This window comes from Numida meleagris, chromosome 5 (genome assembly GCF_002078875.1).
Source record: "Numida meleagris isolate 19003 breed g44 Domestic line chromosome 5, NumMel1.0, whole genome shotgun sequence".
Taxonomy (NCBI): Eukaryota; Metazoa; Chordata; class Aves; order Galliformes; family Numididae; genus Numida; species Numida meleagris.
The window spans coordinates 60,045,862-60,065,426 of NC_034413.1; the positions used below are offsets into that span (position 1 = coordinate 60,045,862).

General features: G+C 39.8%; 1 long non-coding RNA gene across 2 annotated transcripts in view; it reads right to left on the minus strand.

Annotated features, from left to right (window-relative positions):
* Nucleotides 1,242–19,565, minus strand: part of LOC110400632 — a 31,247-nt gene continuing 12,923 nt past the window's right edge. The window contains exons 1-4 of one of the 2 annotated variants that reach the window (XR_002439976.1): nt 12,323–12,856; nt 9,651–9,775; nt 7,056–7,162; nt 1,242–1,278 (exon numbers count right to left, since the gene is read on the minus strand). This is a non-coding gene — a long non-coding RNA (uncharacterized LOC110400632). Of the gene's footprint in view, nt 1,279–7,055; nt 7,163–9,650; nt 9,776–12,322; nt 12,857–19,565 lie in introns of those variants that run through there. The other variant, XR_002439977.1, reaches the window with a different exon arrangement.

Sequence of the window (19,565 nt, forward strand, 5' to 3'; positions counted from 1 at the left end):
TGTGTAACAAATGTCTACGCGTGGGATGCTGGTGGTATGCTAAGTGGTGCTATGTGTTTCATAAATTTCAGTCAAGTGAATAAGAGTATTTTTCACGCTTCTGTGATCATCAGCTTCATTTCTGTGTTCTGAAATGCTGCTTTCAGAACTACTGCTGCAGGTACCACATAAATTCAGGCAGCAGTGAGGGATGTATTCTTCCTTGCCCATAATAACTTGATTTGGACAACGGATAAGTATTATTCTGCAATGAAAAATATTGGTAATTGGTTTTATGTATGATGTCCTCTAATACTTAAGACTTGAATTCAAATTTTTTTAGTCTTAAATCTGGACTATTTCCAGAACTTCATTGAGAAAAATAGTATGTGCTCATAACTCCGAAATGACAGATTTAATCTTTTTAGGTAATTGTCACAGTAGTTTGGAAAATATTATTATTAAAATAATTTCCTCCTCCATACAGAATTAGACACTGACAGTTGTTCAGTAGTAGGGAAACTTCAGGAGTAGAAATAGCCTGTCTTTTTGTGATTCCTGCTGTCTCCCTGCCTGAGGGATATTTTATATTGTAATGTGTTATAAAATATTTTATATAACTCTAGAAGTAATCAAGTTGATTTGATATGGCTGGAGGGCAAGACTGTTAAAGAAACTCTGCTTCTGAGAATGAGATACTCAGAGTCCTGGACTTCAGCTATCACCAGAAATTTGGCTTTATTCTTTGACATTTAGCTCTGTGTCTGTCAGACCTACTGTCAACGGTTTACAGGCGTTAGGCCCGATTCCGTGACAAAGGGGACGGGGGACCCAAGGGCCCACGTCCCGGGAAAAGGGGAAAGGGGAAAAGGGCAGGGAGATGGCCCTGAGAGCAAAGAACAGCGGCAACAATCTGAGGAGAAACAAACTAATTTACTAAATAAAATATCGGAATGCAAAACAACACACTATAATACAATATAATTACAATTTAAGCTGATAAATCCAACACAGAGAGAGAGAACGTCCCAAAATCAAGGTAGGCCTTACTCTACTACCGACAATAAGACGGCTGGAGAGCGAGGTGCTGCCAAGATGAGAGATGGCGGAAAAAAAGGGACGAGGTCTCGTGATCTGCAAGTTTTTATACTGTGAGCTTTTATCTTTTCCCTTCGGCTGGAAAATGGTAACAGAGGAGCAAAGTGCCGTGGGGAATGTAGTAGTCCTTCTCTTCTGAGAACCAGATACATTCACTACATGATGTTATGATGTGGAGTACCAATAACCGAACCAAGACACCTACGTTAAAAATTAAAAAAAAAATCAGCAACGATCAACATAACAATACATCCTAGAGACTAAATAGAGATAGAATGTGGACATAAATCTAATCACATGTTTTATGTAAAGGTAATGTATAAATGTTGCTTCAGATGCTCTTGTTGGGAATAATTTTGTAGTGAGGACTGGAGAGGCAGCTGTCTTGTACTCTACTTCCAGTGCCACCAGTGCTTCTGAAAAGTCTGGCAAGAAAAATGACCTTTTCATTACTAGCTTCCAGAATCCGTAGAGTGATTACAATGACACTTGCAGTCCCCTCAGGATCTCATAAAAGCTGGATGAAATGATTGTGTAAAATGATTTTTTTTTCCTGATCACTTCCCTTAGGAAACTGATACCTTTATTTCATGAACAAACCACTTTGTTACTTTTTTGTTTAATGAGATGGCTATATTTGAGAGGTAGGGATGCAAGAATTGTATCGGACAGCCCTGACAGCTTTTTATCAAAGTGAAAATAAATTGCTCTATTAAAGAACTCACAGAATTTAAGTGACCAGGTCTTTCGGCTAGGGTGTAGCTAGAGCTTTTGCAATGAATATTGTAGACTCTTAAATGAATTTAAGTCATCGAGGATATGATTTTTCTATTGCATATTGTCCCTTCTCAGGAGTCATCTGGTGAAAAAAGGGCACATCTCTGAGCTTCCAGTGGGGACTGCATAGGGATCTTGGTGCTCAGAATTGAGGAAGAAGGTGGTTTTGGAGTAGTGAAGCCTTGGGTGCTCCTTCTTGTTCAAAGCAGGGCAAAGAGGCTGTGTCTGGGGCACAAGTTTTATGAGGAGTGGCTGAGGGAACTGGGACTGTTTAGTCTGGAGAAAATGGGGCTCATGGGAGACCTTATCACTCTCTACAACCCCCTGAAAGGAGGCTGTAGCGAGGTGCGTGTTGGTCCCTTTTCCCTGGTAACTAGTGATAGGATGAGAGATAAAAGCCTCAAGTTGTGTCACAGGGAGGTTCAGATTGGATATTAGGAAAAATTTCTTCTCAGAAAGAGCTGTGAGCCACTGGAACAGGATGCTCCAGGAGATGGTGGAGTCACCATCCCTGGAGGCATTCAAGAAAATGGTAGATGTGGCACTGAGGGACATGGTTTAGTGGGCATGCTGGTGATGGATTGATGGTTGTACTAGATGATCTTAGAGATCTTTTCCAACCTTAATGATTCTATGATCTTGTTGAATAATGCAAACGGAACTTCTCTAGTACCTAAACTATTGCTGATCGTTGACAGCCTGTTGCATTAGTGACTTCTCTTGGGGATACCATCATATGCACAGCAATAGGAACAATTACTCGTGTGCAGCACGTGGTGGAGAAGACAAATTATTGAACACTGTATGGTAGAATGAACCACACCTTGTTCTATTTCAAGCCTGCTTCTTGCACGATGCAAGACTAGGATAGAGTAGCTAAAATAAAAGAAAAAGCCTAAATTTTGGAGAAACATTCCAGTTAGGCAGATTAGAAAGCTACACAGACTGTGACAATTCAAGGGGACAGTTCTGACAGCCCTTTAGTTCTTCAGCAAATAACATCAATGTTCACTAGCGAAACTGAGATACTCATAGTGTCCGTATTAGAGCAGCCATTGTGAATGTGGATATTGAAGCAAGGAAAGGAAACCAACTGCAGCAATAGTTATTGAGTAACATCTGAAAAAAAACCCACAACAGTTGTCTTTCAGTTGTATTGTGTTTATGTCCATTAGATGTTACTTCAAAAAGTGAACTTTAACTCATTTCACCAGCAATAGATGCTTTCAATGCAAACTATTAATTCTTGCTACCAATACTGCATGAAAAGATAATTCATTAGACTTCGGTATAGTTTTAATTGGATTCCGTGGATTTTAGATAAGCCTATGGCTGGAAGCCTAATTCTAAGAGCCCTTAAGGAGCAGGAAATGGTAACTTTTATTTCGACACCTGCTAAAGAATGCCTCTGGTGATGTCCAAAAATTAACTTACACATGTGCCTTCCACATGTGTCTGGTTGGAGGAAAACAAAAAAGAAGAAATCTCGTTGCTGTTGGGTTTGAAATTTGGAGATGTACGGCAGTCTCCATGATGTTTTTCTGGGGCATCTCCTGTCAACTTCATTGTTTGCTTTGCCATAGTGGTGATTGTAAATTCAGGCCTTGAGACAAAAATGCAGAGACCAAAGCCATTTGTGTGGACTTATTCTGTTACCACATTCTGCCTCTAGTAAATGAGGGAGGAATGGACATTAATTTTACCTGTTAGTAGCTTAAGATTGACTGTTATTTCTTAGCCGCTTTTACCACAGATGAAATCTTCTAGGTTTTCTACGCACTACCAGTAATTATCTACTCCAGTATATATGGACACTGATATCTGGAGAGAGGAATGTAATTTGTGGCAGGCTGCTGAAAGAGCAGACGAACAGTGAGTTACTGTGAAGGACTGTACTATCTGATGGCGAGGACGTTGGATGGGGATTCAGGAGACCTGTCGTCTATTCCCAGCTCTGTCTTGTGGCTGTTGAATGACCTTCAGCAAGTCACTTTCTCTCTCTTGTCTCAGCTATCATTTTTCCTGTTAAAATGTGATAATGAAACACTTTTTTTTTTTTTTAAATAAACTGCCAGGTGCTGATGAACAGCCCTGATGAAAAGTACTGTACAAAAGCTAGGTGGTATTGAATACTTGATTGCACTTGGCTTCATTGAATTGTGGCTGATAATACAGATATTGATCAGCAAGTAGCTTTATTGGTCCAGTAGGTATTATTATATACGTGATTATGTAATAGCCAAAGTTTTTTTTTTTTTTTTTTTAATCCTAAGATTATTGCTTTGTACATAGCACTGATTTTGCTTTTTGCTGTAGCCTCACAGAGAAGCTAAAATCTTGAGATTTTTTCATTGGCCGTTATTCTGTTGCAGACCTTTGGAGAGAATGGAACTCAGGCTGCCAATCCTGATTATCTAATTTAGTATTGGTTGTTAGTTGGCTGAGGAGTCCAGAACGCTCATCAGCAATGCTGTATTTAGGCAGGAACAATTTGTTGTGCAAACATCAGACATGCAGCTTCTTCCAGCTGCGAAGGAAATTTCTCTGTTGTTCTACCTGAGCCACCAACTGCCCCCAGGTTGAAGGATAACAGAGCTGCTCACATGTGACACTTTTGCTTAGGAAGAGAGACAGTTTCTTATGCACCTTTCTATTTCTCTGTGACCATGCAGGGGCCGCTAAATTCTAGAAACTAGTAACATTAAGGCAGCTTGCATGCTTTTCCATAAATCTGTGCAGAAATAGATCTAGCAAACATTTAAGCGAATACTGTAGACCTCTTAGAAGACCAAGGATGTCACTAAACAAAAAGATTACTGCTAAGCTCAAAACCTTTTTGTTTTCATAAAGTACCAGCCTGACACAATTTTTCTCTGACAGTTATTGTATTTTCATACCAATTTTCTCAGCTGTGGGTGCATTGAAACTCTTGTTTTTCCTTACGATATCTGAATGTTTGGTTAAAAAAAAGAAAATCATCCTAAAATACCAGCTACCTGTTAGTGTTCCTTATTTTAGCAATAGTTTTTAGCAGGTAGTAATATTTTCAGTATTTAGATACCATGTTTACTTCAGGGGAATTATTTCAGGAACCTAGAAAAGAAAGAACTTTGTGTATTTCTTTGGTGTAAAATTTGTACTGTCGTATTTTGTGTTTACTTGCTGCGTTACAGGGTTAATATCTCCATTCAAGTTCTTTTGAAAGCCATTTCTTTATTTGTCTTTATTTCTCTAGAGCAGATAGCTTGAACTCTTGGATCCTATTGTTTGATTGGATGGTCAGCATCATAACTTTGATGGCTTTAGGACATGATACAATAGAGACATACAAACTACCTAATCATGGACAAATGATAAGGCTACTCTGAAAAAAGGTCCAATACTTTTGAAATTACAGAGTCATAAACCTTACATAAAAGAGGTACTCAAAAGCACAAAAGGGGAGTAGGTGATGAGTCCATCTGTTCTCAGTGGCAGGTAGATGTTTGCCATTCATCATGTCTTTGAAAGTCTTCTTTCAGTCTTAGAAATAAAGGTTTTCCTAAGGGATGTGAATTTTAGAGTTTCTGTCACATAGAAAAGATGAACTTTCTTCCATAGTTGCACAGTGTGCTGCAAGAACTAAAGAAATAGAGACATTTGACATAGTAATAATAGTGGACCAATAAAATATGAGGCTCTGTTCCTGCTGGCTCAACCACCAGAAAGAGAAAAATCCATAAAATGTGCTCATATATCTATGGGCTTGAAAGGTGCAATTTAAAAATATTTCTCACCTATGCCCAAATGGCGAAAATTACCAGAATCGAGGACTGTCTTATTACCTGTCTTTCAAACGTGGACTATCCTTAGTAACACAAAGGGAGAATTGAGATCAACTCTGTTCTTTCAGCTTTGGAATGTATATATACATATATATACATTTGTCCTCCACAGCATTAAAACATAAAATTTGTTCCCTAAATTTATTGCTCACCAATGGGCAAAAAGAAAATATATCCCTCTGAGAGCGATAGCCCAAAGAATTCAGAAAATGAATGACAGCTGGACACCTAATTCCCTTGGGCTCCTCTGAGCTTTTGTTGTTTTAGTTTAATTTCCGAGCTTCAGAGGGATTCATTCAGAAGCTGAACTCCTTTACTTCTGTACTTCCCCATAAAAATTCTTATTTGCTTTGTAGTCACAGCCAGCTGGTGAACTTCATAGCAAGTGAGAATACAAAATCCAATAAAGTAGAGAGTGATTCATCCTCAGCTGAGTTAGTCTTGAAGCTATTGCTAAAAGGTATTATTTTTAACAACTACTATTATGCAGTTGCATTATAGTAACAAGTGAAAACTCTGTCCAAGACTGGGAGGCCACGGAAGTAAGTCTTCCATCAACACTTAAAAGGAGGTGATCCCTGGCCCCAAGAATCAGCAAAAACAGTACAATGATTAAAGAAAATGTGAAAAATGCTGGCACTAAGGCTACTTTTAAGGAAGAGTGGGTTCTGATGTTACTTCTCACTTTGTCACACATCTCTCTTGCATCTTCTTTGGTATTGTTGTATGTAAACTTCAAGTAACATACATTCTTCATTCCGCTGTTTGGATTTGTGTATTTGTTTAGAGGCCATACTAATTTTGTGGAAAATGTCTTTTATGAGGGCAGAGCTGTGGCGATGCTCCCTGCATCACACCTTGTGCTCCGCAGCCCTCGCACTACAAAAACTCGCCTTGATGCACCAGTAATCATGTGACTGCAGACTCAGGCTCACGCTGGTGAAATCAGAGCTGCTGTAGGTCCTTCAGCTCTTTTTCCAGCAGGATGAACAGAAGCTAAATGAAGCTGAGCATTAACCAGTGAACAGACTTCTCCTGTTCCTTTAGATGTGCTATTGCTTCAACCTTCTTGATTTGAGCTGAGAACATTTTATGAAACAGTTATATTTTTCTCTGGAGTCTCTTTTGTTTACTTTTCACCCTCAAACTGGTGTTAAAAGAAGCTGAACTGATATCCGCTAAGATTTCCCTACCTCAACAGAACAGATGCACTTGGAGCAGAGTGCAGCAAAAAAAGTTTTAGCTTCATTACTTAACAAAGCAGAGCTAATCTCTTGATTAAAACATCCCTGCAATAATACTTAATTAATTTCTTTCGTAGCTGTTCCCCCAAGGTCTCCCTGCTTTCTCCATTCCTCGTTCCCCCAAATGCCTTACTTGTAGACACGGTCACGACGCACATCACTTGTGGTGCTGCTGCAGCACAGATGACGTCTGCCTTCTCAGGCTCCATTACCATGAGGCTGCTGCCAGTTCCAATTAAGCTTAGAGAGATAAGGACTCAAATTAGTACAAGTTGACAGAAGTAGTGGGAGGAGGAGGATGGTTTTGGTTTATATGTCGTTGGGTTATGACCTAGCATATATTACTGGCTGATGATCCGACTCACAAAGGTCATGCATGGCTGTGTGACTCAGGAGAGCTGCTGCAGGGTGTCACTGTGATATGAGGTAACACCAAGAATGGAAGAGGCCTTCACTGGCCATCTTACCTCCATTGGGGCAGCCAAGAAGGGCTTGAAGTCTGCATGCAGGAATAAGTTATGGGAGGAGATTTTGGCAAAGGCAGCACTGTGAATGCAATGGGTGATGGTAAGATGTTGCTGAGAGTTTCCAACCACTTGAAAACTTTTTGGAATTGGTTAAATTCTTCTGTAGTGTTCTGTTGTTCTTAAGAATAGTTCTCTTTCTCCTAAGATTTGGGTTATTAGAAGAAAATATAATTTTCTGGCATAGAAATTCATGAGTTAATACTGGTATATGACAGACAGCCCTACAGAGGATAGTGGACACACTTCTTTTCCAGAGGTCAATGAGCCAGCCAACATTGTTTTTACACACTTGGTTTCTGTAAGCAAAGCAAGCACTAGTTTTTAAAGAAGATCTCATAAAATATTATTGCTGGGTTAGGAAATTGTGAATTGTTCCAACTGAAAGCATAAACACAAGTAGCTCTGTCACTAGGATTATCTCGTGTTTTGAAAATGAAGTTTTTCACATCTAGAGAGATATTAATAAGGTCCAATTAACTAAAAGACCAGAAATTTGAATAGTGACAACATGCGAAAGCTATTTGGCACTGATGAAAAGTCTACATGTAACTCCTATCTCCAGGAGAGGAAGGGAAAAAAATGTAGACAATGCCTCTCGATCCAACGATAAAAATAATAATTTCTTAAATTATTTTAACACACAGAAAGCCTGAGATTAATTTTATTCAAATAAATCCATTTCTTGTTATTCAGAAGGAATAGGAATGAATTGAGAGATCCTGGACAACAGCTGAGTTAGGCAAAGTGTATTACAACAGCAAAAAGATCTCAGCCCTTGAAATGAAAAGACCAAGGAAAGAAGCAGGTGAAGTGTGGCTGGGCATCCTTTCCCCAGCTAGCCAGTCATGCATCCCTCCCACGCGCCATGCTGCTTTTCTGTTGCAGCCAGCACCAAATGCCTCAAAACAAAACTGGGAGAGAAAAGGGAGCCTGAACTACAAAAAGATAGTGAGCATCCCCCATTAGCTTCAGTTTCATGAAGCAGTTGCTCTACATCAGTGTATCATGAGAGCATGCCAGGGACAGAAGTCAGAAGGGAAGCTGAAGGATCATACTGGCTAACAGTGAATGAGTAAAGAAGTGGCCATAAACAAATGTAATTTGTAAATAAGGCTTTCTTATTTTTCTATTATGATATTATGATAATGACAGCCTTAAAACTTCTCTCCTCCCATTTTTATTATAGCCGTACTTATTTTGAGCTGGAAGTGCACACTTTTTAAATGAACTCTCAGTCATGGCTGTTAGCCATGTGCCGCAGACTGCTCCTTCTGTGGCTGCACATCAGAGCCTTATCCAGCAGTAAAAGTGCAAGCCGGTAATATTGATTTTTGACTAACTGGTAATCAGAATGAAACTGGGAAGTGAGCTGATTGATGTCTGACCTGTATCCCCATATCCGAATAAAGTAAGTTAAGCTTCTTAATGTTGACATAGATATCATAGGAGGTTGTTAGGTCCTTGCTGCGGTTGACCACGCTGAGCAAAAAGTAGAATTTTAGGGGTTTTTGAGCTGCTCTGTCCCCAGTTCTAGCTCTTGTGTCAGTTCTCAACAAACCTGTGACTTTCACTCTCTAGTTTATGTATTTCTTACTCCATTTTCTCTTTACTTTTAAAAGTCAGGAGTTGAATAACCAGACTTGTTGTCTTGTCTTTATTATTTTGACTATTTTAAAAAAAAATAATAGCAAGCTTCCATGTGCAAACAAAGGAGCTAAATAGACTTTGTCATCCTCTTCACATAAAAGCATATGCTTCACTTGTTCAATAACATTTATTTTCAGTACGAGCCCTGGATCATCAGGCTGGCATAGAGTAATTTGTTTTCACTTTCTTCCATATTCTGAAATTTGACTTTGGTGTCAGTTGTGGTCTTCTGAAAAAAATCAAGCAACCTCAGTTTGAGTAGTATGTGCTCACTACACCAGGAAATCAAAATTATGGCATTGCCATAATTTCAGTCACAGCCTCTGCTTTGAGACATCTTTCCTGTCTACCTCCATAACACTGCCATGCTAAATGCCAGCTAAATTACCCAGATAAATTACAGAATGTTTACTGGAATCTGTCATCACTGGTGAAAAATGTTACCTTTCCCATTTCTCAATGATGAGCAGTCACTATGTGTAATCCATTAGGCAATTTTTAAATGATGTTTTTGGAGCAGGAAGACATCTAATGAAATTAGACAGTAATCTTACCTTTGTGGAGATCTGCTTCCTTTTGCCCTAAGTTTCTCTGTCCTGGTACCCTGGGTTCAGGCAGGACCCTCAGTGTATTCAGCAAACAGGAGGATTTGTGCTTCAGACCACAGCAAATAACACTGCTGCAAAAGTTAGAAACAAGCAATTCTTTAACCATCTGTTGGAATTAAGGCAATGTCACGATGGAAGTTCATTAATTCTGTAGCTTACTTACATTCAAATGGTATCTATAGACACGAGGAAGTAATTTGAGGGCACAGCCCCAGTATGATGTTTTATAAAACAGAACCATGATTCAGTGAATCACAAGCTCTTTGTAACATTTTAGTCTTCAAGATTTTGCTTCTGAGGCCCCAAAGCATTTCCTCATGCAGACTGATCACCTCTTCCAGGCAAAAACTGAAGGTCTGGTTGTATTTTATCTTCCTTTATCAGTTTTTATATCAATTGTTTATGCCTTCCTTTTTCTTCTTTTCTGCTTTTAAGATTAATTCCTCTTAGGGACCTGACTAGCCTGTGTTCAGTATCTTACTAGCCATATCTGCATCTCTGTCAGGGACCCCGTATCAATTACACATACAGCAGAAATGTGCAAAGACCAGAGGGAAATGGTGTTGAATTGCCTACAGTCCACTGTATCTGAATAGTTAGCTGGGATTACACTCAACAGAAAAGGTTAGTGTTGGACAGAAAGTGTGCTTGAGGTTCCAGAGAGAACAGAACTTCCTATGAAAAGACAGATAAGGACAGAGGAAGCCAATTCTTGGAATATACCAAAAGGATTTGGTGAATATCTCAGCTTGGAAGTATTTGATTTTATAATTTTCGTCTTACCGAAAGTTGGAATGTCTTACTGAAAGTCGGAACAGCCCCAGCCCCTAGGCTAAGCACAGGGCTAACTTTAGTTACAGGATTCTGCTTTTAATCACAATCAACTTGTTAGTCACCACCATATACTGCAGACCAATTTCCAGTTCTGGAAGATTGCTGTAGTCAGTTCATAAATATCTGCATTTGTCAGAGAAACTGAATGATGATATCTGAAGTGGTGAAGACTAAAAATTAACATCTTCATCACTTCTGACAGCATCTGGTATTTAGTAACAGCTACTAATAATTTCTGAAGGTAGGGACTATCAACAAATAATACTGTAGTTGGACATAATTTCCGTGCTCTGTTTTCTACCGCAGCTCAAAACAAGACTGTCACTGCTGATTTTGCATATAACTATAAACTGAGAAAAAGTGCTGAAACAAATCATTTAGAGAAAACTAATGCTACAAATGAATTAATTTCAAGAGATTTTATAATTAACAACCTTGGATTTTTTTTTCAAATACATTGAGTAATTCATTACTCTTTAAAAACTTGCTTTGTACTATGACTAATTTTGTCCAGTTTTGTTGAAATGAAATAAGTCAGCTTCTGTTACCTGCTTAATGTTTCCTTTATTTATGCAATTGCTAAACGTTTCTGGAGGGGCCCCTTTCTAGCCCTGATGAACAGGAGTTTTTAAGCAGCTGAGAGCTGCTTTGCACAGATTGATTGAGGTAATGATTTTATTTTTATTTTTTAAATACACCTTAGTACATGCTCTTTCTCAACAAATATTTCTCTCCCCGTCACGACGGTATGCATATGCTGTATGTCTTCCGAAGTCATCCTTATCTCAGCTATTCTGTTCCCTTCATATGTTTGGCTTCCCCTGACTGTTATCCTGGGACACTGCAAATCAAAGATTTGTTCCCTTGTGTCTTATATTCCAGTTTCCACATCTTCCAGTAAAGACAGACCAAGTTTGATGGCAGTGTTGTGTAATCCACTGCATGCCAGGAATATCTCACATACAGTTCTCTAGAAGGACAATCTGGTAATACATGTTACCACAATGTATTTTAAAGATGATTAATGGGCTTTTAAATGATTCCTCAGGTGAGCTGTAGATCTTCATTATCTTCTCTGAGGACATTGCATTGGATTTATTTGGAGAAAATGAAATTAGGGTCATGAACCTTTCTTGAAAGGCTAATTTATATCTTCTGAAATATTGAAAAGCATTACGCTCTAATGATGCGATATGGTTGTTGTTATCATAAAGACAACTGTCAATAATGTCCAGAAGAGAAATGCTATTTCTTATTTAACAACCTGGGGAATTGCTGCTGTCTTCAAAGCTATTTTTAATAGTTGCTGTTACTGCTTCAGTTTCCCCTAGATGCGCTTGAATTTTATCTGACTACCCAATAATTACCTGCTGTCAATCCAATCAGTTAAGATTGGCTAAGCTCTTTTTTTGTCTAAAATGCAAAAGTTGTCACAACACTGCTTGACAATATTATGTCATGATGACGTTAGGTACTTGTCCACCTCACCCACTGCTTAATGGCTAATGTGAGTAAAATTAATTAAATGATAGGATTTGGGATTTTGATGAGCCAGAATTTGCCTGAATAAGACTTGGCACACAGAATATTTGTATGTAATTTACTGGGATGAAGAACGTCACAAGGAAAAAATGCTGTCATTTCCTATTGATGTATATATTTATATATAAACCTTTCCAAGTAAAGCACAACATCTAGATCTGAAAATAGCAGCTCTGAGTTATTGCCTATTTTGTGAGCTCCTCATTAGCTGGCTGGGAGTTCATACAGCTAGAAACCCGTACCTGTTTTTTTGATGCTCCACTGCTCCATGTGGTCATGTTTAATTCTGTCAGAGGTGTGGAGAAGACATCACACAGCAGCTGTCTTGTGCCTCCTCGAGGTTTGGGAAGGGGATGTCTTTTTGAGAAGCACAATAGTCTTTGAACTTTTCCGCTGATCTTTGGTTTCTCTATGGCTTCCAGTGCTACAACTACCTAAACACTTCCAACAAATTCTGTTAGCATGAAGTGGTCTTTAGTGGACTTCAAGATCCTCTGTGGTCTGAGGAGGCTTTGCTATTTGGATTGCAACCTTTTTAATACTCAATATGTGTTAACATACAACTGAGATTACAGAGGACTTTAGCTGCAGAGTGCTGTTGTCCTCTCAGGGCTGGAGTGAGCGCCTGTACCACGTGTGCAGCTTGGAGCTCGTCTCTGTTTTAGAGGCTGGCAGCTCTGGCTGTGTTTTTGTAATGGGACTGTCAACCCCATAATAAACGTCATCACAGTAGTGTTTGGGCCGAGAACATCCATTGTGTGAGCACAATGTCTGCTCGAGGTAAAAAGTTCTCAGCGCAATGGCTGTCAGAAGAATAAGTGTTATCTCTCAGATATTGCCAAGCCCTCAAAGGTCAAGTTTCAGGTCCACAATGGTATCTTGCGAAGCACAGACTGTCCACACTTTTAGCCCACCCTCTCTGAAGAGAGCTTATAACTCTTCACACACACTGAGTAAATCCATGCCCTCACACAGCAGCTTTCATGGCTTTTTTAGGGTCTGCTCCAGGACCCCTTACTTTCCCAGGGCACACATCTTCAGTGCAGTCCCATACAGGACTGAGCAGATTCAGGCCGTGACTGTGCTGGAGCCAGTTAACATCCTGTTCCCTTTGTACGCCTAATTGTTTGGTTGTAAATTCCACCAAAATGTTAAAATCTCATCTCTTCCTCTCTGACATTTCTTTTGAAATGAAATACAATCTATTACCCCAAATTATACTATTGTCTAATTTAAAAAAATGGAGTACGGCAGTATATATTTTTCCACCTGAGGTCTTGCCAACAGCCCTTGGGAAGGGGATTTACTGTGGTGAGTCTCAAGGTAGTTAAAATGAAAAATAGAAACAAATTTTGTATACCACCGCAGAGTAATTCTGGTAGGACAAGCGCTGAGCAGTTCCCCATACATTGCTGGGAGGCCGCTGTGTGTAATTTAAAGCTCTAGAATAAATGTTCCTCTTTTTGCTGAATAATGCAGCAGCAATGGTTAAAATACCCCTGTACTGCACTATCACTTTCCTTTTTAAAAGTCAAAACAGGTCAGTGACGGTAACAGAAAGTTCTTTCTCCTGCTTGCCTTCATTAAGCTTTTGCTTAAAAAAGAAGAGAGAAGGGACTGAAGCATGCAGCAATCGCTTCAATAACCTTGCAGCAAACTGCCAGAAAGTTTTCCAAGGCTCTCATGCAATTGAACCTGGTGAAAGGAACCTATTCCCTTACTCCAGCCCACAGCCCTCTATAATAAACTTGCTGGAAGCTGGGTTGTTTTCTTTTTCTTGTTTTTTTTTTTTTTTCTACTCACTTAATTACACAGGTCTCCCAATAAATCAGTGCCAGCCCAAGAGAATTGGAGCTGAGGTTGCTAATGGGGAAGGGAAGGGGCTGAGCTGAAGGAAGGCGCAAAGCAGTGTGCGGGAGGGTGGGAATCCGCAGTCTCCACTTTCCATTGTCGGTCGCGCACAGAAGTCGCAAGTTACGATTGGGTTACAGCTCCTGACTATTTAGACTTGGACATGGACTTGAAGCCACTTGATGTCAGTACAAAGGGAGGAATGTAACACTGTCTCTCCAGTGCCAGTGGAGAGAGATTTGTAGGTTGGTATGTGACCTTCACTGCTGGCCCATGCAGGTGCTGTTCAAAGGCCCTCCCCATTCAGCTCTTGATACTGATACTAGATTAAAAAGAGAGAATGAAAAAAGTCGTTGTTAAAAATGTTCCTCTCTGTGTTTTCCCTTTATCTCCGTGAACAAGTTGTCTTTTGATTTGCTTGGGTTTGTGGGTCTAGCAGGCTGTTTTCATTTCAAGGACTTACTCTTGTACTATGTATTTTTTCCCCTAGTGAGTAACGTTTAATTTAGTGAAAGATTTCTAAAGTTCTAAAAATTTATTTTTGTTTGTATGCTATTTTGTCATACAAAATTTTTACACTTAAACTGTAGCTACTTAGTTTAGACCTGGATTTCTGTGCATGTGTTAAAAGAATCAAATCAAGGAGTAGAGAAGCGTGCAAAGCTAGCCAGCACATTTGCTCCACCCAGGACAATTAAAGAAATAGGCGATACCATCACTAGTTCTTACTGGCCGATCAGCGAAGGGGCCAGGATCCCTTCTTGTTTCTGGCATCATTTTCTTAGTGTCAGTTATATTTCTGAACAGCTCACTCTTGTGTGAGCTCAGTTAATTCACAGTATTTAAGATGTCTTCAGAGATGACATGTTCCACGCTGTCCTTTAGATGGAAGCAGACCTGGCCAGCCTTCCTCACCTCGTGAAGCAAAACTGCATCTATCAGTCCATGAAGACTAGGTTCAGTGTAGATGTTCAGAACTGACTTTTGGGCTAGGAAGATCACAGGGTTTCTAAGGAGCTGAAGTGTTCAGAGGAATAACATTTATGTATATGTCTTCTGCTAATAAGCATTCAGGTCAAATTTCTTCTTGGGCCCTCTTTGGAAGACTGCAGAACTATGATGCTCCTATTTAAAAAATATTTGTTCTTTTCCTGTATGCTTGCTAAAAAGACCAAAATATGTTGCGCAGAATTTCTCCATCTGCTTCCAAACTCCCTCCCTGGAATACTATGCAGCAGAGAAAGCCTGCCCAGACTGAATAGCAGTTTTTGCCTAACTCTTATGGGGTTTTCCTATTGAAGTGGTTGGTACAGTTAAGAAGTGACTAGGCTGCTGCTGATTTTTTTTGTTTTCTGGTTACTGAAGAAAACCACCGGGTTGTTTATCTGTGAGTGTTATGTTATTATTCAATTACATTGAGGGACAATCTTGCATTTTGGCCAATTTATTTTGAATGCTGCATGTTCCAGGGCCTCATTTGGTTCTGCGATTAATCCCTTTTCCTTCACAGGAGTTTGCATATTGCTTTGGATTATTTATACTTCACTGTGCTTCCAAATCCATTATTAATCACACAGGTATTGAAATACATTTCACAGATAATACTGGACATACTGCCGTATTGTTTGCTCGCATAATAGTCATGCTTTCACTCGGCAGGTTTCTCATACATCAAATTATCATTAGATAAGAAAAAATGTTACGGTGAAGAGTTGCCAACAACTTAATGCTGAATGCTCAAGAAAAACCCTGATGTTCCCAATTCCAGGTGATGACTCCCGGGGACAATAAAGGAGCAGATGCTCTGGTTAGATGAGAGCATATCACCTTCAGGGATGTGAACACTGCAAGGTTCTGCTCAGTGGACTTAAAGGAAACCTCTCATTCATTTTTTTGTCCGGCAGCAGTCCAGATAACTAAACAAGAGAGACTTCTTTTATGGTTGCATTTTGGTTAACAGAAAAAAAGGAAACGTTTTAATTTTGAGACCATCCCACAGCTATCAGTGACTATAAGAAGGTAGAGTCGGAGAGGATCATCTGGGGCACGGAGTTCCATTTTTGGCTTACCCAGACCCCTAGCAGCACATGCGCATGCTTCTCCAAGTTTGTTTTCATCATAACAGCCTCACAGCAAAAACTGCAAAAGCTTAACTGAAGGGAATGGAGAATCAAGGAAGAAAACAGAGTGATCAAGAGTTTTATCAATACTTTAGGCCCTTTGCAAGGGCATAAGCTATTGGATAAAGCTCCCTGATACTCCCAGCTGATAGCTGGAATCATAAAGGCCAATTCCCTGTCCCCTGCTTTGCTTGCAGGTCTTTCCACCCTGTACCCTTTTATAAAAATTGGTTAAACCCTGAGTGTTTGAGCAAGTGCACCAGCCAAGCTGTAGGAGATCCTAGCACACCTTGGAGACCGAAATACCTCTGTGTTTCCATTTCCATATCTGTAATTAAGGCAAAGTGATAGTAATTTGACACAAAATCATTTTTCTGGTGCTTGAGTGGATGGCTGGTGCTGTCACTAAGATAGAAATTTGTTGAAGCTAAGGATTGGTTAAATAAGTCAAATATTGTTGATACAGCATCTCTCTTAGCTGTTCAAAAATGACATTTTTTTGCTTTAATCAAGTGAAATGAGTAATTCTTTTGTCTGCCCACGCAGTCAGGCACACACACTAAGTCCTCTGGGCTTATCAGGCTTCACAGTGGAGTGGAGGACATCCACTGTGTCATCCTCCTTAATTTCTGCAGTGTCTGCCGCTTTTCAGCTCAGTAAAAGGTCAGTTTCTGTAGACAACAACAGTAACAGTGTCTACATCACTTAAATTCCATCTCTTATCTGAAGTTCAGAGGAACAGCAACACAGGTTTACAGAATATCCTTCCAGAGATCTCGAAGGACTCTGCAAATAGAAAAAAAACTCCCCATCCCCCTCAAACCCCACTTCAACCCAGCCATTGAACCCCCAAAAAGTGTGACTGTTTTGCAGGTGGTAAGGACATGTCACAAGTGAGAAGTGACTCATGAGTTATACACAGGAGAGCTGGGGAACAGCGAAGAGCAAAAGAGCTTGACTGTTGCCCGCCTGTGCTAACAGCTAATCTTAAAAAATGCATGAATGCATAAAATAAAAGTCGGTTTCTGCTTCTGCTGCCCTTTGAATTTCAATTTAAGTCATGTACAAATGACTCTGCATCCTTCCCTCTAGTGTAATTTCAGCTCTAACTTGGCCTAGCCTTCTGGAAAGAGGTTTGACTCAGAGAAGAAAGCTCTATCCACACTAAAATCTGCTGAAACCATTTTAAAGATTGGATTAAGTTCAGATGTTGGGGGGGGGGACTTGTGAATGCTCCTTATATGATTGTGCTTATAATTTATCTGGAATAATCTTAATCTTCATAATTTATATAATTACAGTGTATTAATATGGTTCCTTTAGACACATTCTCCTGCAGACAAGCATCATGTGTACAGAATCACAGCTGGGCTGGGGTAGCATCCCCTAACCTGTCACACATTTCTACCAACTCAACCGTAGCCTTGAAAATGACAAATTCAGCTTGCCTTTGTGAGATTCCTGCTCATAATTTCTCCTCATAGAACACATTTTGAATTCTCCTTGTTTTATGTGGTATTTTGAAAGCCTCCATGCTGCCTGCTCTTGGACTGTTCATTCTGGGCTCAAAATAATGAGATTGCCCAGAGGAATAAAGGGGATTTCTTGGGGTGGAGCAGTGTCTTGAAGACACAAGTTGAATGGAGAACCCTTTGGGACAGGGCCATCATCCTGATTTGTCTGTTGAGTTCTTAGAGGGGTCTGCCCTGGGACAAAATCTTGTTAAAAGACAGCTGGGCGCACTGCAAGGGAGCTTTACAGTAAAAGACCTCAAGTGTTTGTTTTTCCCTTTTATTGTAAGAAGGGAAAAGGTTATCAAATGGAAATTAATGTTTTATTTGTGGGGAGAAAGTTGCTGGATTTACTTATTTATTTTGAAAATAGCAACATCATGACCCCTTCAGCATTTGTGTGTCATTACTGCTGTGAAAATTAAACTCTATTCTCTGTGTTCAGGTTTGCAACATCAAAGGATCATAGAACAGTCGTCTTTGATGTTAAACTTTTCTGCTGATGCTGTCTGTGGTCAGGTAATACCACATGATTTATGTGAAAAGGATTGACCTTTACTGATTTTCTCATGTTCACTAGGGAGACAAAGATGTAATGCATCAGTGGGATACAAGATATAGTCATCAAGAAATTCCTCATTATTAGAGAACAGATCTTTACCTTCCCAAAATCAACTGTGATGCGTTTCCTTTGCATTTAATTTCTTTGGTGTGTTTGTGTAATTATTTAATATTAAAGAAAGAGAAGTGTGGTTTGGTCATATAGTTAGTAAAATCATGCCTTGGGACTACCAGGCCTGGGAAGAACTGGCTCCTCTCACTCAACTATTGGCCAGCCTAAGCATGTCGCTTTACCTCTTTATAAAATAAAGCATAATGGTTCCTCCATTGTAAAGATGTGAGATCTACTGCTGAAAAGCAGTACATAAGAGTTAGGTAATATTATTTCTGGCTCTCCTACAGATGTGCTTAGTGTTCAGTTTTCCCATCTGTAATGTGGGGATGTTAGAACTAATCTACCTCCCAGGGTTGTTTTGCTTAATTCCATAAAGTACTTGAAAACCTCACATGGAAAGAGTTATAGGAGCACAAGGTTTCTTAATAAAGCTCATTCATGAGTAATGTATTTTTGAAGTAAGTGACTTGAACCTTCACCCATAGTTGGAAACCAACATGAGCCAAGTTGTCTTTGTTGTTCAGCAAAGGTTGGTTGATATTTTTTTTCCTTACATATTTAATTCTCATACAGCTTCACATTTCTGGTTTCTGGCTATGACTGAAAGCAGAAATGCCAAAATACCACAAGAGAAGACAGGGTTGTTGGCTTTTTTTTGTTGTTGTTTTGATTTTTTTGTTTTTTTTTCCTGACCCTCCCAGAAGCTGGAAGTTCTAAAACGCACAAGAATCTTCCCCGACATCCCCAGTTCTCAGTTTCTCCCCTGAATGTGGAGATTTACCCAAGCACAGCCAGTGCCAGGAATCTTTTGAGATCTGCCCTGCTATGCTCAACACAATGTGCAAGCAACTCTTGGGTGCATCAGGGCTGCTCTGTTGAGATAACCACTAGGTGTTTTATCAGTACTTATCTACCATGCCTTGAGCTATACAAGACCACATTCAGCCTCACCACTGCGCAATTATTGTTGCTGATTATTGCACATAGCATGGTAAGCGACTTCTGAGATGCCGCTCAAATGCAGAGGCTAACACGGTCTTTACATCAAAGGGCTGTAAGAGAAAATTAGCCAAAACTCATTTATCTCGATGTCAAAATCCCTGCTAGCTAGGGAGGAAGCGAAGTTGGACCAGCGTGGAAGGCTTTTAGGAATCCTGGCCTTGACACTGCGGGATGCATTACAAACCCGGATTTGTGGGAACTCTGCCGGCACATAATCCATAGTCGAACCGCTCTGTGCATATCACTGATGTGTGTAAAAGAGGGATAGTGCCAGGAGCAGAGCAGCGAACCTGGAGCTGGGGAAGTTTGCAGCCGGGGTTTCCTC